General features: G+C 45.8%; 1 long non-coding RNA gene across 1 annotated transcript in view; it reads right to left on the reverse strand.

Moving 5' to 3' along the window:
* Nucleotides 1-798: 798 nt before the first annotated feature.
* The window catches only part of LOC145338872 (uncharacterized), a 64036-nt gene continuing 42582 nt past the window's right edge, over nt 799-22252 (reverse strand). The window contains exons 3-4 of the long non-coding RNA XR_013885920.1: nt 11530-11757; nt 799-893 (exon numbers count right to left, since the gene is read on the reverse strand). This is a non-coding gene — a long non-coding RNA (uncharacterized LOC145338872). The remainder of the gene's footprint in view (nt 894-11529; nt 11758-22252) is intronic.

Here is a 22252-nt window from a genome sequence, read left to right on the forward strand (position 1 = left end):
GGGGGACAGAGAGAATGTAGGCCATTCAGTCCATCATGTGTGCACCAGCTCTAAGGCACAGCAATGTATCTTGTCTCACTCCCCCACTTTCTCCCCGTAACACTGCACATTCCTGCTTCACAGATAGCTCTACATTTCCTCTATAATACCTGGGTTAAAGCTTCCTCCACCAGACTCTACCGACTGACTGTGTGATGAACCTCTCCCCATGGCTGTTGGATACTCAGCCTGTTTCTGAGTACGGTTTCACATCCCCAGTCCCTCTCCAAAGCCCGGCTGTGTGGCTCTTTCCTCCTGTCCCGTGGGACATATAAGATGATGAATGGGATGGATAGGATAGAGGTGGAGAGACTCTTCCCGCTCAGAAAGGACAGTAGGACTAGGGGGCACAGCCTCAAGATAAAGGGGGGGGGGCGGTTTAGAACGGAGTTGAGGAGGAACTTCTTCACTCAAAGGGTGGTGAATCTCTGGAATTCTCTGCCCGTTGAAGTGGTGGAGGCTACCTCGCTAAATATTTTTAAGACGCGGGTTGATGGGTTTTTGATAAGAGAGGGGATTAAGGGTTATGGGGAGAGGGCGGGAATGTGGAACTGAGCCACGACAGATCAGCCATGATCTTATTGAATGGCGGGGCAGGCTCGAAGGGCTAGATGGCCTACTCCTGCTCCTATTTCTTATGGTCTTATGTTCTCTGTCAGGCCCTATCTCCCACACCCTGACTCCTGTCCCTCCCCCACCTCTTGGCAGCTTTCCCCACACTTCCCAACAGAAATGAAACTGATGACAGGACTGACCTGAGGAGAAACGGGACCTTCCTTCTTGCTGTCTGCAGCCTCTTGGAGGGAAATATAGAAAACAGCAGGCAGTTCGGTATCACTGTGTCCAGGAGTTGTCTGTGAGCAGAGATGTCAGTGTGTTAACAGGGAGGCACCCACAGTCCATCCAGCCTATCAGGGAGAGTGCAGAGGGCCAGAGGGTGGAGGCAGATCTGATCTCTGATCCCTCTTCAATACCGAGTACCCAACGGAAGATGAACATTCAGAGAAACAAGGCAAGGTTTTGGGACAGGATTATAGGAGCAAAACATTCAACAGTGTAGCTCCAAAACCAAACCAGCAGCGTACACACACACACACACACACACAGAGCTGCACCAGAGTCCCGGTAACACTGCTCACAGTTATCAGAGTCACTGTTTATTCAGCAGGGTAAGGATCACTCACTGTGTAACTGTACAGAGTCACTGTTTATTCAGCAGGGTAAGGATCACTCACTGTGTAACTGTACAGAGTCACTGTTTATTCAGCAGGGTAAGGATCGCTCACTGTGTAACTGTACAGAGTCACTGTTTATTCAGGGTAAGGATCGCTCACTGTGTAACTGTACAGAGTCACTGTTTATTCAGCAGGGTAAGGGTCACTCACTGTGTAACTGTACAGAGTCACTGTTCATTCAGCAGGGTAAGGATCGCTCACTGTGTAACTGTACAGAGTCACCGTTTATTCAGCAGGGTAAGGATCACTCACTGTGTAACTGTACAGAGTCACTGTTTATTCAGCAGGGTAAGGATCACTCACTGTGTAACTGTACAGAGTCACTGTTTATTCAGCAGGGTAAGGGTCACTCACTGTGTAACTGTACAGAGTCACTGTTCATTCAGCAGGGTAAGGATCGCTCACTGTGTAACTGTACAGAGTCACCGTTTATTCAGCAGGGTAAGGATCACTCACTGTGTAACTGTACAGAGTCACTGTTTATTCAGCAGGGTAAGGATCACTCACTGTGTAACTGTACAGAGTCACTGTTTATTCAGGGTAAGGATCACTCACTGTGTAACTGTACAGAGTCACTGTTTATTCAGCAGGGTAAGGATCACTCACTGTGTAACTGTACAGAGTCACTGTTTATTCAGCAGGGTAAGTATCGCTCACTGTGTAACTGTACAGAGTCACTGTTTATTCTGCAGGGTAAGGATCACTCACTGTGTAACTGTACAGAGTCACTGTGTATTCAGGGTAAGGATCGCTCACTGTGTAACTGTACAGAGTCACTGTTTATTCAGCAGGGTAAGGATCACTCACTGTGTAACTGTACAGAGTCACTGTTTATTCAGCAGGGTAAGGATCGCTCACTGTGTAACTGTACAGAGTCACTGTTTATTCAGGGTAAGGATCGCTCACTGTGTAACTGTACAGAGGCACTGTTTATTCAGCAGGGTAAGGATCACTCACTGAGTAACTGTACAGAGTCACTGTTTATTCAGCAGGGTAAGGATCACTCACTGTGTAACTGTACAGAGTCACTGTTTATTCAGCAGGGTAAGGATCTCTCACTGTGTAACTGTACAGAGTCACTGTTTATTCAGGGTAAGGATCGCTCACTGTGTAACTGTACAGAGTCACTGTTTATTCAGCAGGGTAAGGATCACTCACTGTGTAACTGTACAGAGTCACTATTTATTCAGCAGGGTAAGGATCGCTCACTGTGTAACTGTACAGAGTCACTGTTTATTCAGCAGGGTAAGGATCGCTCACTGTGTAACCGTACAGAGTCACTGTTTATTCAGGGTAAGGATCGCTCACTGTGTAACTGTACAGAATCACTGTTTATTCAGCAGGGTAAGGATCACTCACTGTGTAACTGTACAGAGTCACTGTTTATTCAGCAGGGTAAGGATCACTCACTGTGTAACTGTACAGAGTCACTGTTTATTCAGCAGGGTAAGGATCGCTCACTGTGTAACTGTACAGAGTCACTGTTTATTCAGCAGGGTAAGGATCACTCACTGTGTAACTGTACAGAGTCACTGTTTATTCAGCAGGGTAAGGATCACTCAGTGTGTAACTGTACAGAGTCACTTTTTATTCAGGGTAAGGATCACTCACTGTGTAACTGTACAGAGTCACTGTTTATTCAGGGTAAGGATCGCTCACTGTGTAACTGTACAGAGTCACTGTTTATTCAGCAGGGTAAGGATCACTCACTGTGTAACTGTACAGAGTCACTTTTTATTCAGGGTAAGGATCACTCACTGTGTAACTGTACAGAGTCACTGTTTATTCAGGGTAAGGATCGCTCACTGTGTAACTGTACAGAGTCACTGTATATTCAGCAGGGTAAGGATCGCTCACTGTGTAACTGTACAGAGGCACTGTTTATTCAGCAGGGTAAGGATCGCTCACTGTGTAACTGTACAGAGGCACTGTTTATTCAGCAGGGTAAGGATCACTCACTGTGTAACTGTACAGAGTCACTGTTTATTCAACAGGGTAAGGATCGCTCACTGTGTAACTGTACAGAGGCACTGTTTATTCAGCAGGGTAAGGATCGCTCACTGTGTAACTGTACAGAGTCACTGTTTATTCAGCAGGGTAAGGATCACTCACTGAGTAACTGTACAGAGTCACTGTTTATTCAGCAGGGTAAGGATCACTCACTGTGTAACTGTACAGAGTCACTGTTTATTCAGCAGGGTAAGGATCTCTCACTGTGTAACTGTACAGAGTCACTGTTTATTCAGGGTAAGGATCGCTCACTGTGTAACTGTACAGAGTCACTGTTTATTCAGCAGGGTAAGGATCACTCACTGTGTAACTGTACAGAGTCACTGTTTATTCAGCAGGGTAAGGATCACTCACTGTGTAACTGTACAGAGTCACTTTTTATTCTGGGTAAGGATAACTCACTGTGTAACTGTACAGAGTCACTGTTTATTCAGGGTAAGGATCACTCACTGTGTAACTGTACAGAGTCACTGTTTATTTAGCAGGGTAAGGATCACTCACGGTGTAACTGTACAGAGTCACTGTTTATTCAGCAGGGTAAGGATCGCTCACTGTGTAACTGTACAGAGTCACTGTTTATTCAGCAGGGTAAGGATCGCTCACTGTGTAACTGTACAGAGTCACTGTTTATTCAGCAGGGTAAGGATCGCTCACTGTGTAACTGTACAGAGTCACTGTTTATTCAGCAGGGTAAGGATCGCTCACTGTGTAACTGTACAGAGTCACTGTTTATTCAGCAGGATAAGGATCGCTCACTGTGTAACTGTACAGAGTCACTGTTTATTCAGCAGGGTAAGGATCGCTCACTGTGTAACTGTACAGAGTCACTGTTTATTCAGCAGGGTAAGGATCGCTCACTGTGTAACTGTACAGAGTCACTGTTTATTCAGCAGGGTAAGGATCGCTCACTGTGTAACTGTACAGAGTCACTGTTTATTCAGCAGGGTAAGGATCGCTCACTGTGTAACTGTACAGAGTCACTGTGTATTCAGCAGGGTAAGGATCACTCACTGTGTAACTGTACAGAGTCACTGTTTATTCAGGGTAAGGATCACTCACTGTGTAACTGTACAGAGTCACTGTTTATTCAGCAGGGTAAGGGTCACTCACTGTGTAACTGTACAGAGTCACTGTTTATTCAGCAGGGTAAGGATCGCTCACTGTGTAACTGTACAGAGTCACTGTTTATTCAGCAGGGTAAGGATCGCTCACTGTGTAACTGTACAGAGTCACCGTTTATTCAGAGTGAGGGTCACTCACTGTGTAACTGTACAGAGTCACTGTTTATTCAGCAGGGTAAGATCACTCACTGTGTAACTGTACAGAGTCACTGTTTATTCAGCAGGGTAAGATCACTCACTGTGTAACTGTACAGATTCACTGTGTATTCAGCAGGGTAAGGATCGCTCGCTGTGTAACTGTACAGAGTCACTGTTTATTCAGGGTAAGGATCACTCACTGTGTAACTGTACAGAGTCACTGTTTATTCAGCAGGGTAAGGGTCACTCACTGTGTAACTGTACAGAGTCACTGTTCATTCAGCAGGGTAAGGATCGCTCACTGTGTAACTGTAGAGAGTCACTGTTTATTCAGCAGGGTAAGGATCACTCACTGTGTAACTGTACAGAGTCACTGTTTATTCAGCAGGGTAAGGATCGCTCGCTGTGTAACTGTACAGAGTCACTGTTTATTCAGGGTAAGGATCACTCACTGTGTAACTGTACAGAGTCACTGTTTATTCAGCAGGGTAAGGATCACTCACTGTGTAACTGTACAGAGTCACTGTTTATTCAGTAGGGTAAGGATCACTCACTGTGTAACTGTACAGAGTCACTGTTTATTCAGCAGGATAAGGATCACTCACTGTGTAACTGTACAGAGTCACTGTTTATTCAGCAGGGTAAGGATCGCTCACTGTGTAACTGTACAGAGTCACTGTTTATTCAGCAGGGTAAGGATCGCTCACTGTGTAACTGTACAGAGTCACTGTTTATTCAGGGTAAGGATCACTCACTGTGTAACTGTACAGAGTCACTGTTTATTCAGCAGGGTAAGGATCACTCACTGTGTAACTGTACAGAGTCACTGTTTATTCAGCAGGATAAGGATCACTCACTGTGTAACTGTACAGAGTCACTGTTTATTCAGCAGGGTAAGGGTCACTCACTGTGTAACTGTACAGAGTCACTGTTTATTCAGCAGGATAAGGATCACTCACTGTGTAACTGTACAGAGTCACTGTTTATTCAGCAGGGTAAGGATCACTCACTGTGTAACTGTACAGAGTCACTGTTTATTCAGCAGGGTAAGGATCACTCACTGTGTAACTGTACAGAGTCACTGTTTATTCAGCAGGGTAAGGATCGCTCACTGTGTAACTGTACAGAGTCACTGTTTATTCAGCAGGATAAGGATCACTCACTGTGTAACCGTACAGAGTCACCGTTTATTCAGCAGGGTAAGGATCACTCACTGTGTAACTGTACAGAGTCACTGTTTATTCAGCAGGGTAAGGATAGCTCACTGTGTAACTGTACAGAGTCACTGTTTATTCAGGGTAAGGATCACTCACTGAGTAACTGTACAGAGTCACTGTTTATTCAGCAGGGTAAGGGTCACTCACTGTGTAACTGTACAGAGTCACTGTTTATTCTGCAGGGTAAGGATCACTCACTGTGTAACTGTACAGAGTCACTGTTTATTCAGCAGGGTAAGGATCACTCACTGTGTAACTGTACAGAGTCACTGTTTCTTCAGCAGGGTAAGGATCGCTCACTGTGTAACTGTACAGAGTCACTGTTTATTCAGGGTGAGGGTCACTCACTGTGTAACTGTACAGAGTCACTGTTTATTCAGGGTAAGGGTCACTCACTGTGTAACTGTACAGAGTCACTGTTTATTCAGGGTAAGGGTCACTCACTGTGTAACTGTACAGAGTCACTGTTTATTCAGCAGGGTAAGGATCACTCACTGTGTAACTGTACAGAGTCACTGTTTATTCATGGTAAGGATCACTCACTGTGTAACTGTACAGAGTCACTGTTTATTCAGCAGGGTAAGGATCGCTCACTGTGTAACTGTACAGAGTCACTGTTTATTCAGGGTAAGGATCACTCACTGTGTAACTGTACAGAGTCACTGTTTATTCAGCAGGGTAAGGATCGCTCACTGTGTAACTGTACAGAGTCACTGTTTATTCAGCAGGGTAAGGATCGCTCACTGTGTAACTGTACAGAGTCACTGTTTATTCAGCAGGGTAAGGATCGCTCACTGTGTAACTGTACAGAGTCACTGTTTATTCAGCAGGGTAAGGATCGCTCACTGTGTAACTGTACAGAGTCACTGTTTATTCAGCAGGGTAAGGATCGCTCACTGTGTAACTGTACAGAGTCACTGTTTATTCAGCAGGGTAAGGATTGCTCACTGTGTAACTGTACAGAGTCACTGTTTATTCAGGATAAGGATCACTCACTGTGTAACTGTACAGAGTCACTGTTTATTCAGCAGGGTAAGGATCACTCACTGTGTAACTGTACAGAGTCACTGTTTATTCAGCAGGGTAAGGATCACTCACTGTGTAACTGTACAGAGTCACTGTTTATTCAGCAGGGTAAGGATCACTCACTGTGTAACTGTACAGAGTCACTGTTTATTCAGGGTAAGGATCACTCACTGTGTAACTGTACAGAGTCACTGTTTATTCAGGGTAAGGATCACTCACTGTGTAACTGTACAGAGTCACTGTTTATTCAGCAGGGTAAGGATCACTCACTGTGTAACTGTACAGAGTCAGTATTTATTCAGGGTAAGGGTCACTCACTGTGTAACTGTACAGAGTCACTGTTTATTCAGCAGGATAAGGATCACTCACTGTGTAACTGTACAGAGTCACTGTTTATTCAGCAGGGTAAGGATCACTCACTGTGTAACTGTACAGAGTCACTGTTTATTCAGCAGGGTAAGGATCGCTCACTGTGTAACTGTACAGAGTCACTGTTTATTCAGCAGGATAAGGATCACTCACTGTGTAACTGTACAGAGTCACTGTTTATTCAGCAGGGTAAGGATCACTCACTGTGTAACTGTACAGAGTCACTGTTTATTCAGCAGAGTAAGGATCACTCACTGTGTAACTGTACAGAGTCACTGTTTATTCAGCAGGGTAAGGATCACTCACTGTGTAACTGTACAGAGTCACTGTTTATTCAGCAGGGTAAGGATCGCTCACTGTGTAACTGTACAGAGTCACTGTTTATTCAGCAGGATAAGGATCACTCACTGAGTAACTGTACAGAGTCACTGTTTAATCTGCAGGGTAAGGATCACTCACTGTGTAACTGTACAGAGTCACTGTTTATTCAGCAGGATAAGGATCACTCACTGTGTAACTGTACAGAGTCACTGTTTATTCAGCAGGGTAAGGATCGCTCGCTGTGTAACTGTACAGAGCCACTGTTTATTCAGGGTAAGGATCACTCACTGTGTAACTGTACAGAGTCACTGTTTATTCAGCAGGGTAAGGATCACTCACTGTGTAACTGTACAGAGTCACTGTTTATTCAGCAGGGTAAGGATCACTCACTGTGTAACTGTACAGAGTCACTGTTTATTCAGCAGGGTAAGGATCACTCACTGTGTAACTGTACAGAGTCACTGTTTATTCAGCAGCGTAAGGATCGCTCACTGTGTAACTGTACAGAGTCACTGTTTATTCAGGGTAAGGATCACTCACTGTGTAACTGTACAGAGTCACTGTGTATTCAGCAGGGTAAGGATCACTCACTGTGTAACTGTACAGAGTCACTGTTTATTCAGCAGGATAAGGATCACTCACTGTGTAACTGTACAGAGTCACTGTTTATTCAGCAGGGTAAGGATCGCTCACTGTGTAACTGTACAGAGTCACTGTTTATTCAGCAGGGTAAGGATCACTCATTGTGTAACTGTACAGAGTCACTGTTTATTCAGCAGGGTAAGGATCACTCACTGTGTAACTGTACAGAATCACCGTGTGGAGTCACCGTGTGGAGTCACTATTTATTCAGCATCATAGTCACTGACTTTGTCACTTTTCGTGCTCAGTGCAATACATTCTCGTGCCAACCAGGAGAAGGAAATTGCCGGCCAGCTAATGTGCAACGTGACAGGATTACTGGATGGAAGTGGTTGCTGTGCATAACATGATTTAATTTCACATTCCGTTTGATGGTGAAATGTGTGGGTCAAAGACTAGTGTCCTACACTTAAGTAAAGGGAATTGTGAAGTTGTACAGACAGGTTAACGAACGTGAACTGGGAAAGTAGCTTAAAATGTAGGATAGTCGAGAAAGAGTCATCTGAGGAGATAGTTCCTCAGTCTCAGCAAAGATATATTCCATTGAGAAAGAAAGATTTTATGAATACTGTGCCTGGGTAACTGAGTAAGTTAGGGGTAGATTCAGTTTGAATCTGTACTTACAAATGAAAAAAATATGCAATATTGCCGAGGTTTGTCATGGTAAGAAATATTAAAATGGATTAGAACACAGAACATAGAACATTACAGCGCGGAACAGGCCCTTCGGCCCACGATGTTGTGCTGACCAGTTAAAAAGCAATGACCCTCTAACCTAAACCAAACCCTTTCCATCCATAAACCTATCCATGGATCTCTTAAACGCCCCCAAACTAGGCGCATCCTAGTAAGATTGTAAGATTTTCCGTTAGTATCTAAAAAGGGAAAGAGTAATTAAAGTGCGGAATGGTCTCGATTAGAGGGTTGGACTGGGGAATGAACAGGAAACAAGGAAAGGGTGATAACATTGAACAATGTCATAATCCAGCTGATATTAATTACTTTGTAAAACAAATCCCAAAGGTGAAATTTGAGGCACACTCCACAATCTTTTTTCAATTCTGACAATGATGAAAAGAATGTTCTGAATTCAGAGGCCGACATTCCAGTAACACTTTAGGGATTTTAAACAATAAATTAAAAAAAAGTTGTGAACAAAAGAAGCTAAGACTTAAGCACATGATATTATAGTTACACGGTTAAATTTGCTGCATAGAACATATAACATTCCAGCGCAGTCCAGGCCCTTCGGCCCTCGATGTTGCGCCGACCAGTGGAACCAATCTAATGACCCTCTAACCTGAACTATTCCAATGTTATCCATGTGCCTATCCACTGACCATTTGAACACCCTTAAAGTTGGCGAGTCCACAACTGCTGCAGGCAGGGCATTCCACACCCTTACTACCCTCTGAGTAAAGAACCTACCTCTGACATCCGTCCTATAATTACCACCCCTTAATTTAAAGCTATGTCCCCTCGTGTTAGCCATCGCCATCCAAGGTAAAAGGCTCTCTCTGTCCACCCTATCTAACCCTCTGATCACCTTGTATGCCTCAAATGCATGGAGCATTCTTCAACAGAAACTCACTTGGTGAGACGTACAGGTGAACTCCCTCTCGGCATCTCTCCCTTATACACATTCAACCTCAAAATCCCAGTAATATTACCACAAGCCCACTATTGCTGTATGAAAAATATAACACAAGACTCCTCCAAATTGCCTCTTTTATCTTTAATGCTATTATTCTGAGCACCATTTTAAACAACTTTACCATTTGCACCCACTTTTGGGTCAGATTAAATTTAATAATCTTGTCCTGTTTATTTATTACCTTTTTTTGAGTTGTAAAACCTTTTACTCCCCTTTGAAATGTAACAGCTGAAAATCCAAATCCCTACTTATCTCCTAAAGCAAATTTCTGCAAACTGCTGGTTTACTTATCGAAACGTCACTTGGCCAAATCTCCTTCAGATGCACGCCTTTCAAACTCACACTTTTTACATGTCCCAAACCTACCAGACATTCAATAACCAGCTTCATTCCATCATCTTCACACTCAGAAAAAACACAAGACTGCTTCATCGACAGTGCGGATCCCAAAATATTTAACATAATAACATCTCTCATCACAAGAGTTATTTCAAGATTAAAATGGGAGATACTGGGGAGAATTGGATGAACACAGTTATCTTGGTGTTTGTGTTGTTCGAGGAGATGACAGCGATATGGGAAGGTGAGGCCAGGGAGGGGTTTAGAATTTTAAAATCAAGACATTGTTAAAGCAGGAATCAATGTACAGTTTGCTAGTAGAACGGGACTGGGCACAGATTAAAACACAGGAGTGACCTTTAAGAAAGGTTTTTATTTAATGATGTTCTGTGCAGTTTGTGAGCTCGCCTTTTGGGTTCATTGTGGCACTAGCTGTTTGTTAAATAACTTTTATTGTGCCTCAATGGCTTAAACGGGGGTTTGTTTATTTTTCCTTTGGGCCTCAGATATTTTCTGGGATCTTTTATGATCCTGCATTGTTGGGGGAAGATTCATTGACAAGTCAAAGAAAGATGATTCCTCCCCAGAAGGGAGAAACAAAATGGCACAGTGGGTAGCACGACTGTCTCACAGTGCCAGGGGCCCGGGGCAGCACGGTGACACAGTGATTCATACTGCTGTCTCACAGCGCCAGGGACCCGGGGCAGCACGGTGACACAGTGATTCACACTGCTGTCTCACAGCGCCAGGGACCCGGGGCAGCACGGTGACACAGTGATTCACACTGCTGTCTCACAGCGCCAGGGACCCGGGGCAGCACGGTGACACAGTGATTCACACTGCTGTCTCACAGTGCCAGGGACCCGGGGCAGCACGGTGACACAGTGATTCACACTGCTGTCTCACAGTGCCAGGGACCCGGGGCAGCACGGTGACACAGTGATTCACACTGCTGTCTCACAGTGCCAGGGACCCGGGGCAGCACGGTGACACAGTGATTCACACTGCTGTCTCACAGCGCCAGGGACCCGGGGCAGCACGGTGACACAGTGATTCACACTGGTGTCTCACGGTGCCAGGCCTGGGTTTGATTCAGGGTTTGGGTCAGTGTCTGTGTGAAGTTTGTGTGTTGGGGAGCTCTGGTTTCCTCCCACTGTCCAATGATGTGTGGGTTGGATGGATTGACCATGTTAAGTTGACCCAATGTCAGACCCAACAGCTCGGGGAATGCATCGGGTGATGGGGATATGGTCTTGGTGGGAGTGTGCTCGGTGCAGACTCAATGGGTCAAATGGCCTCCTTCTGCTGTGTAGGATTCTACAAATTTAAGGACTTCCTTTCAGTTTGGGTTTTGGAAGCTACCCTGACTATCAAGTGACAAGCACTATCTCTCCCTCTCTCTCCCTGGTATTACTGACCTTGCTGGTTAGCTGGAAGTCGGTCCCCTGGAGTGAAAAATTTCCTGTTGTTGCTTGGCTTACCTCGAGTCTCTGGTGTTTTGGGAAGTTGTTCTGATGTTGAGTTGATCTGTGAGTATATCCAGAGGGCTTCTAGAAGTTACAAGGCTGGGAAGTCAGAGTTTGAATTCTCCACCCAAAGGATTGAGATTCAGCATCACGTGAGCATTCGTATCTTTTGTGCTAAACCTGTGGCAAGAATTTTATACGGGGAAGTTTATTTGGTTGGAACATTTCATATATTTGGTAAGGGTTAGACAATATCATAATTGTTACTTTTGTTTGTAAAAGTTTTTGTTAATTTTCTTTCTGTACATGTTAACTATATTCTTAAATAAACTTTGTTTGATAAAAGCTCCCTAGTGGGTCATTTGAATCTTATTTGAAGTGAAACATCACATGCTCATCCTAAACCAATTTAAATTGCAGAACTTAAAATTTGATTTGATTTATTATTGTCACATGTATTAAATACAGTGAAAAGTATTGTTTCTTGCATGCCGTTCATAGAGAAGAAAAAGAGAGAGTACAGAATGTAGTGTTACAGTCATGGCTAGGGTGGAGAGAAAGATCAGCTTAATGCGAGGTAGGTCCATTCAAAAGTCTGACAGCAGCAGGGAAGAAGCTGTTCTTGAGTCGATTGGTACGTGACCTCAGACTTCTGTATCGTTTACTGATGCAAGAAGGTGGAAGAGAGAATGTCCGGGGTGTGTGGGGTCCTTAATTACACTGGCTGCTTTCCCGAGGCAGTGGGAAGCGTAGACAGAGTCAATGGATGGGAGGCTGGTTTGTGTGATGGATTGGGCTACATTCATGACGTTTTGTAGTTCCTTGTGGTCTTGGGCAGAGCAGGAGCCCAGACCAAGCTGTGATACAACCCGAAAGAATGCTTTCTATGGGGCATCTGTAAAAGTTGGTGAGAGTCATTGTTGACATGCCAAATTTCCTTAGTCTTCTGAGAAAGTAGAGGTGTTGGTGGGGCTTTCTTAACTATAGTGTCAGCATGGGGGGGGATCAGGACAGGTTGTTGGTGATCTGGACACCTAAAAACTTGAAGTTCTCGACCCTTTCTACTGCCTGGCGATGTAGACAGGGGCATGTTCTCCTTTACGCATCCTGAAGTCGATGACAATCTCCTTTGTTTTGTTGACATTGAGGGAGAGATTATTGTTGCCGCACCAGTTCACTAGATTCTCTATCTCATTCCTGTGCTGTCTCGACATTGTTTGAGATCCGACCCCACTACGGTGGTGTCATCAGCAAACTTGAAAATCAAATTGGAGGGGAATTTGGCCGCACAGTCATAGGTGTATAAGGAGTATAGTAGGGGGCTGAGAACACAGCCTTGTGGGGCACCGGTGTCGAGGATGATTGTGGAGGAGGTGTTGTTGCCGATCCTTACTGATTGTGGTCTGTCAGTTAGAAAGTTCAGGATCCAGTCACAGAGGAAGGAGCCGAGGCCCAGGTCACGGAGCTTGAGCCTCTCCACCTCTATCCTATTCTATGGATAGGATAGAGGTGGAGAGACTCTTCCCGCTCAGAAAGGACAGTCGGACTAGGGGGCACAGCCTCAGGATAAAGGGGGGGCGGTTTAGAACGGAGTTGAGGAGGAACTTCTTCACTCAAAGGGTGGTGAATCTCTGGAATTCTCTGCCCGTTGAAGTGGTGGAGGCTGCCTCGCTAAATATTTTTAAGATGCGGGTTGATGGGTTTTTGATAAGAGAGGGGATTAAGGGTTATGGGGAGAGGGCGGGAATGTGGAACTGAGCCACGACAGATCAGCCATGATCTTATTGAATGGCGGGGCAGGCTCGAAGGGCTAGATGGCCTACTCCTGCTCCTATTTCTTATGTTCTTATGTTCTTATGAAGGATAGGTATGGCAAGTTTGGGAATCTCAGATTATGAGAGATATTGTGAACCGAGTCAAAGAGTAAAAGGAAACATTTGTTAAAGGTAGGAAGCTGGGAACGCACGAAGCAAGTGTGGAATACAGGGAAAGGAGAAAGAAACTTCAGCAAGGGATAAGGAGGGCTAAAAGGAGTCGTGAAAAAGCATTAGCCAGTAGGAGTAAGGAAAATCCCAAAGCTTTTTACACATATAGAAAGAGCAAGAGGGTGACCAGGGAGAGGGTTGGTCCACTCAAGGACAAGGGAGGGAATCTATGTGTGGAGCCAGAGGAAATGGGTGAGGTATTAAATGAGTACTTTGCATCAATATTCACCAAAGAGAAGGACTTGGTGGATGATGAGTCTGGGAGAGAATGTGTAGATAGTTTGAGTCATGTTGAGATCAAAAAGGAGGAGGTATTGGGCTTCTTGAGAAACATTAAGGTAGACAATGCCCTACCATTAACTGAGTAAATCCTGCCCTGGTTCAATCTACCAAAATGCTTCACCTCATATTTATCTAAATTAAACTCCATCTGCCATTCGTCAGCCCACTGGCCCAATTGATCAAGATCCCATTGCAATTGGAGATAACTTTCCTCACTGTCCACTGTGCCACCAATCTTGGTGTCATCTGCAAACTTACTAACCATGCCTCCTATATTCTCATCCAAATCATTAATGTAAATGACAAATAACTGTGGGCCCAGCACTGATCCCTGAGGCACACGGCTGGTCACAGGCCTCCAGTTTGAAAAACAACCCTCTACAACCACCCTCTGGCTTCTGTCATCCTGATTTCTCTCTTAACCTTACTCCTGCACCCCTTATACTATTCAAGAATCCACTTGATCCTAGCTGCCTATACATGTCATTTGCCTCTTTCTTCTCCTTGACCAGGACCTCAATACCCCGAGTCATCCAGCGTTCCCTACTTCTACCAGCCTTGCCCTTCACTCTAAGAGGAATGTGTTTACCCTGAACCCTGGTTTACACACTTTTGGAAGCCTTCCACTTACCAGACGTCCCTTTGCCTTCCCACAGATTCCCCCGATTAACTTTTGAAAGTTCCTGCCTGATACCATCAAAATTGGCCTAGCCCCAATTTAGAATATTAATTTATGGGCCGGACCTATCATTCTCCATAGCGATCTTAAAACTAATAGAATTCTGGTCACTGGTCCCAAAGTGATCCCGCACTAACACTTCTGTAACCCGCCCTTCCTTATTTCCCAAGAGGAGGTCAAGTTTTGCCCCCTCTCTAGTCGGGCCATCCACATACTGAATGAGAAATTCTTCCTGAATACACTCTACAAATTTCTCTCTATCCAACCCTCTAATACTATGGCTCTCCCAGTCAATGTTGGGAAAGTTAAAATCTCTGACTATTACCACCCTATTTTTCTCAGAGCTATCTGTCATCTCCTTACATATTTGCTCCTCAATTTCCTGCTGACTATTTGGGGGCCTATAGTACAACCCTATCAAAGTGATTTCCCCCTTCTTATTTCTCAGTTCTACCCATATAGACTCAGTGGGTGAACCCTCGGATATATCCCATCTCAGTATGGCCGTGATGCTTTCCCTGATCAAAAATGCAACACCCCCTACTCTCTTACCTCCTGTTCTATCTTTCCTATAGCATCTGTACCCTGGAACATTGAGCTGCCAGTCCTGTCTCTCCCTTAGCCATGTTTCAGTAATTGCTATAATATCCCAGTCCCATGTGCCCATCCATACCCTGAGTTCACCTGCCTTGCCCATCAGGCCTCTTGCATTGAAATAAATGCAGTTTAATCTGTTAAGGAGTTTAAAGATAGTTTAAATGTTGATAAAATAAATGTTGTTTAAATAAGTGATATCTGTCTCAGGAGTCCGGGACCAGGGGGTCAGTCTGAGGATTGGGGGTAGACCATTGAGGACGGAGGTGAGGAGATATTTCTTCACCCGGTGGGCCTGTGGAATTCATTCCCACAGGAAGTTGTTGATGCCAAAACATTGAAAGTATTCAGGAGGCGGCTGGATATCGCACTTGGGATCAAAGGTTTTGGGGAGAAAGCAGGACGAGGTTATTGAGTTGGATGATCAGCTATGATGATGATGGAGCAGGCTCGGAGGGCCGAATGGCCTGCTCCTGTTCCGATCCTCTATGTTTCTATTCCAGAAGACTGTTCTCTTCAGTGACGGCTCTCTCCACCTGTCCTGTTCTCTTCACTGATCTGTGCACAGTTCCACCCAGATCCCTCTGCATTCCTTTCACAATTTTACCCCTGACTTCATATTGTCCCTCCACGTTGGACACTGAACTCTCTGCCCACTCCACAGACGTGTCCACATTCCTTCAAACTTCTACACTGTCCTCCTCACAGAGTACAACACTTCCAATTTTCGTATCATCTGCAAACTTTGAAATTGTCCTGCACACCAAGACCTAGTTCATTAATATATATCATAGGAAAAGCAAAGGAACCGATACTGAACCTTCATGGACTCCATTCCAGTCTTCCTCCAGCCCCAAAAATATTCCTTGACCATTACTCTCTGCTTCCTGATATTCAACCAATTTTGTATCCACATCGTTACTGCCCCTTTTAGTCCTGGAGCTATAACTTTTCTCACAAGTCTGCTGTGTAGCACTGTATCAAGGACAAGGGAATACAAGCTCATTAAACCGATGTGGTGTATTTCACTCAGTGCAAATGTCAACAGTGACAAGGAGAAACAGCAAAAGATTCGACACCCGAGACACTGCGGAAAACTATGACTGAAAGGGGACCAGACTCAATGTGCACCAACAGATGACTCTGATCTGACTGGTTGAAGGAGGCATCTCCTGCGAGTCATTTTTAAAGGCAGCCAGCTCATCACTCTGGAATCTTTGCAACACGATTCTCTTCAACACGGCCATCATTCATCACACGGTCATGTATCAGACAAGAAGACTCACAAGAGACACACTTTATTGGCTGGGAAAGGACAATGATATTGAGGAAATCTGAGTCATTCCAGAGCATTTCCCAAATCGGAATGAAACACCACTCATTCCACATGAAGTTCCTGCCCATCCTCCATCCAAAAACCCCTTTCTCATGTCTTACTGATTTCACCAGCATCATCTTGTCAAAGTACCAAGTACCCCATTATTCAACAATTTTCCAAATGTCAAGCACAACTGCCCTGCACACTCAAAGGGCTATTTTCAATTTATTAATATGCAGAGAGAAATCATCATGAATGATGGGCTGTACTTTAGTGGTAAGCCATTTAAGAATGCCTTGAGAAGTGGAATATCGAACACACTACTTCTTCTTCCCATTACCCAAAATCTAACAGCCTGAGTAAATGATTCATATGGTAAAAACCCTAATTCTTAATGTCGACAAACGAAGTAAGATTTACACATTGCAATGTTGGATCTGAGAACAACTATTCCATATCTGTCAGAGCTCATCTTTGACAGATCGGTGTGGACCAATTTATTGAAAGTACCCATTACACTCGATCATAAACTTTTCAGACTGCAAACTAAGACTATATACATGATAAAAAATATATCCAGAATTACCAAATTCACAGCTGGGACAAGTTTGCATTCAGGATTCCACACCCGGGGTTGTCACCAAGGACTTGCCCATTATTATTGCACACAAACTCACAATGGTGAGGTCAAACTGGGGAGAAATCTGATCGATTCCAGCTCCTCAATCATCATGAGTCCAATTGCATTGCGGACAAGATGCAAAATGTGACCAGAGACCAAATTCTAGAATGACAATCGCTGAAAGCAAAAAGTACAACGTCCAGGTTAGGTGACCATTACTGGGACTGGTTGTACTATTGGGTAACCTTTCAGCTTTCAAGGCTCACAGTTCTCGTAAAGTCCATATTCTAACGTAACGTGACTGACATGAACATAAACCAGAAATAGTTCTAATTCTTTGGAAGGGGGAAAGTGTTGTGGTGGTTTTAAAGGCTCGGCTTCAAGTGTTGAAGGTTCGAACCACCTGGAAGGTTAACCAACAGAAAGCAAAGAGTGGGGGTAAATGGGTGTTTTTCTGGCTGGCGATCAGTGACTAGTGGTGTGCCTCAGGGATCAGTGTTGGGGCCACAATTGTTTACGATTTACACAGATGATTTGGAGTTGGGGACCAAGTGTAGTGTGTCAAAATTCGCAGATGACACTAAGATGGGTGGAAGAGCAAAGTGTGCAGAGGATGCACAGAGTCTGCAAAGGGATACAGATAATCTAAGTGAATGGGTGAGGGTCTGGCAGATGGAATAAATGTTGGTAAATGTCAGATCATCCATTTTGGTAGGAATAACAGCAAAATGGGCTATTATTTAAATGGTAAAAAATTACAGCATGCTGCTGTGCAGAGGGACCTGGGTGTCCTTGTGCAGGAATCTCAAGGAGTTGGTTTCTAGGTACAGCAGGTAATGAAGAAGGCAAATGGAATTTTGTCCTTCATTGCTGGAGGGATGGAGTTTAAAAACAGTGAGGTTATGTTGCAGCTGTATAAGGTGCTGGTGAGGCCACACCTGGAGTACTGTGTACAGTTTTGGTCTCCTTACTTGAGAAAGGATATACTGGCACTGGAGGGGGTGCAGAGGAGATTCACTAGGTTGATTCCGGAGTTGAGAGGGTCGGCTTATGAGGAGCGGCTGATAGACTGGGGTTATACTCATTGGAATTTTTGGTTTTGGTCTCCTTTTGGAAGGATGATCTCGCTCTCGAGGGAGTGCAGCGAAGGGTTTACCAGGCTGATTCCAGGGACTGCGGGACTGATATACGAGGGGAGACAGAAGCAGCTGGATTGTTTTCACTGGAGTTGGGAAGAATGAGGGGGAATCACAGAGAAACATCAAAATCCAACAAGAGCAGGCAGGGGTGACGCAGGAAGAATGTTGCAGATGGTCGGGGTGTCCAGGATTGGGGGGTGACAGACTGAGTTCGGAGGGCAGACTGTGTAGGGCAGAGATGAGGAGAATATTCAACTCCAAATGTTTCCAAGGAGGAGTTAGAGCTTCTGGGGTGAAGGGGGTGAAAGGTCATGGGGGAAGGCAAGATCAGGCTGCTGAGTAAGGGTATCAGGCAAGATTATAACAAATGGTGGGCAAGGTTCGATGAACCGAATGGCCTCCTCCTGCCCCTATATTCAATGTTTTCATGTAAGGTAAAAACTAACAGCAAGGTTCCAAAAGGAACGGACTTGTTCACTGTCCCAATCAAACAACTGGATACAAGATACAGCACGGGGTTAGATACAGAGTAAAGCTCCCTCTACACTGTCCCCCCATCAAACACTCCCAGGACAGGTACAGCACGGGGTTAGATACAGAGTAAAGCTCCCTCTACACTGTCCCCCATCAAACACTCCCAGGACAGGTACAGCACGGGGTTAGATACAGAGTAAAGCTCCCTCTACACTGTCCCCATCAAACACTCCCAGGACAGGTACAGCACGGGGTTAGATACAGAGTAAAGCTCCCTCTACACTGTCCCCCCATCAAACACTCCCAGGACAGGTACAGCACGGGGTTAGATACAGAGTAAAGCTCCCTCCACACTGTCCCCATCAAACACTCCCAGGACAGGTACAGCACGGGGTTAGATACAGAGTAAAGCTCCCTCTACACTGTCCCCATCAAACACTCCCAGGACAGGTACAGCACGGGGTTAGATACAGAGTAAAGCTCCCTCCACTCATGACGAATGTTTGAGTGTCGGACCTGCCCTTACCCTCAGAGCTTTGTCCTCTGTCCTGCCTCATGGTTCCCCCTCCCAGCTCTGTCAGGGACCTGGTCACAGTAATGTGCTCCCTTTACCAGCAGCAAGTTGATATCTGCAGGTTGTTGATACGAGTGTGAGCTGCCTCCTGGAAATGTGTATTTCAGTGTGATCTCAGTGACGGTTAATTGGACGGGATCTGGCTGACTGCAGTAATATTCCTCACGTGGGGATCAGCAACTGACTTTTGCACACTGACTACAAGAGGGTCATTGAGAAATACAGAGAATACAGCCACCACCGCCCTCCCAGCTCATCACTAACACCAACTGACACAAATACAGCTTCACCCTCACTGCAACTGGACAAGGAAAGGCCAAAATCACAGACAGGCAGAATTAAACAGGGGAGAGAAAGAGAGGGGAGAGAGAGAGAGAGAGAGAGGGGAGAGAGAGAGAGAGAGAGGGGAGAGAGAGAGAGAGAGGGGAGAGAGAGAGAGAGAGAGAGAGAGAGTGAGAGAGAGAGGGGAGAGAGAGAGAGGAGAGGTGTGTTTCCCTCTCAGAGGCCTTCCTATAAGCCCACGGTGGGTATAGTTACCCCTCGATATGTACACTGCCAATGATAGTATGTCCGGTGTTTCTGGAGGCCAAGGCAGTCAACACCTTTTTGAATGATTTTTTTTCCAGTTCTGACGGTGTTTGACCCTGGTTCTGTTCTTGGGAGGGTTATTCCTGGAATCCGTGGGCTGCTGTCTCCTCAAATTCACACATGGAGAGTATGTTCCAATTTAAAAACCCCATCAGACTCACACCAATCACAGCCCCCGTTCTCTGGGCATCTCACTTTCCCTCCGTTTCCCCACTCAGCTGTGGAAAAGTGAGGCCTGGCCTGTTCACCAGGGGAAACCTGGTTTCATCTACGGTGTTGCCCTGGAGTTATAAAGGGAACTGCGCTCATTCTGTATCCCAGGAATTTGTTTATCATGCTGTTTTTAAACTGCTTACTCCCCCAGGACACTTAGCGACAGGTGATAGGGTACCGGACACACACGTCTCATTCCATTTGTGGTCATGAATGTTTTGAATTGTCCACGGGTAAACGGCGATCCCATGGTCCAGGCGGAAGACTCCCAGCGTGTGCTGAAGGAGTGCCTCAGCCTTTCTCTGGTGTTCAGACAAGTGGTGGAGGTTCCTGGAGAAGATTAATTCACCTGGAGGGGCCATGAATCAATATGGGGAACAGATCCTGTAAATGGTCCTGCTGTATCTGCTTCCTCTCACACCCAGGGTCTCCCGGCCATTCCCAGGGATGTAATGAGGCAGCTGATCACACCTCCTGGTTGTCTGGGCAAGTTTTGGATATTTGTAACAACTTGTCTATGTCTCCATCAATACCAGACCATCAAACAGAGCTTCGAGCTGGCATTTTCATTTTGGAGATCGCAGGATGGCTGTTATGTACATTGTGGGGAACTACTCGCTGGAATGGTCATGGTAAACCCACCCCTCACCACGGGGTGGTCATGGTAAACCCACCCAGACTCCCCATGGGGTGGACATGGTAAACCCACCCCTCCCCACGGGGTGGTCATGGTAAACCCACCCCTCCCCACGGGGTGGTCATGGTAAACCCACCCCTCACCACGGGGTGGTCATGGTAAACCCACCCAGACTCCCCATGGGGTGGACATGGTAAACCCACCCCTCCCCACGGGGTGGGCATGGTAAACCCACCCCTCCCCATGGGGTGGTACCGGCCTCAAACCTGAAAATCTGAGGACCTTATCCCAGATGATTTCAGGATTCTCATTCCATGGTTGGTGTCCCGGAACGGCGTTCCAGAATGGAAGCGGCTAATAATAACATTCAACATCGCATTCTAGCTGAAGCCATCGGGGATTTATTCTCTATTCTGACAATAGACCCAGAAACGGTTCATGGTCTGTCTCTATGGTAACAGCAGTGTTAGATACAGAGTAAAGCTCCCTCTACACTGTCCCCCCATCAAACACTCCCAGGACAGGTACAGCACGGGGTTAGATACAGAGTAAAGCTCCCTCTACACTGTCCCCCCATCAAACACTCCCAGGACAGGTACAGCACGGGGTTAGATACAGAGTAAAGCTCCCTCTACACTGTCCCCCATCAAACACTCCCAGGACAGGGACAGCACGGGGTTAGATACAGAGTAAAGCTCCCTCTACACTGTCCCCCATCAAACACTCCCAGGACAGGTACAGCACGGGGTTAGATACAGAGTAAAGCTCCCTCTACACTGTCCCCCCATCAAACACTCCCAGGACAGGTACAGCACAGGGTTAGATACAGAGTAAAGCTCCCTCTACACTGTCCCCCCATCAAACACTCCCAGGACAGGTACAGCACGGGGTTAGATACAGAGTAAAGCTCCCTCTACACTGTCCCCCCATCAAACACTCCCAGGACAGGTACAGCACGGGGTTAGATACAGAGTAAAGCTCCCTCTACACTGTCCCCCATCAAACACTCCCAGGACAGGTACAGCACGGGGTTAGATACAGAGTAAAGCTCCCTCTACACTGTCCCCCCATCAAACACTCCCAGGACAGGTACAGCACGGGGTTAGATACAGAGTAAAGCTCCCTCTACACTGTCCCCCATCAAACACTCCCAGGACAGGTACAGCACGGGGTTAGATACAGAGTAAAGCTCCCTCTACACTGTCCCCCATCAAACACTCCCAGGACAGGTACAGCATGGGGTTAGATACAGAGTAAAGCTCCCTCTACACTGTCCCCCCATCAAACACTCCCAGGACAGGTACAGCATGGGGTTAGATACAGAGTAAAGCTCCCTCTACACTGTCCCCCATCAAACACTCCCAGGACAGGTACAGCATGGGGTTAGATACAGAGTAAAGCTCCCTCTACACTGTCCCCCATCAAACACTCCCAGGACAGGTACAGCACGGGGTTAGATACAGAGTAAAGCTCCCTCTACACTGTCCCCCATCAAACACTCCCAGGACAGGGACAGCACGGGGTTAGATACAGAGTAAAGCTCCCTCTACACTGTCCCCCATCAAACACT

Source organism: Carcharhinus amblyrhynchos, unplaced genomic scaffold (genome assembly GCF_965287045.1).
Source record: "Carcharhinus amblyrhynchos unplaced genomic scaffold, sCarAmb.v2.hapA chromosome_204, whole genome shotgun sequence".
Lineage (NCBI taxonomy): Eukaryota > Metazoa > Chordata > Chondrichthyes > Carcharhiniformes > Carcharhinidae > Carcharhinus > Carcharhinus amblyrhynchos.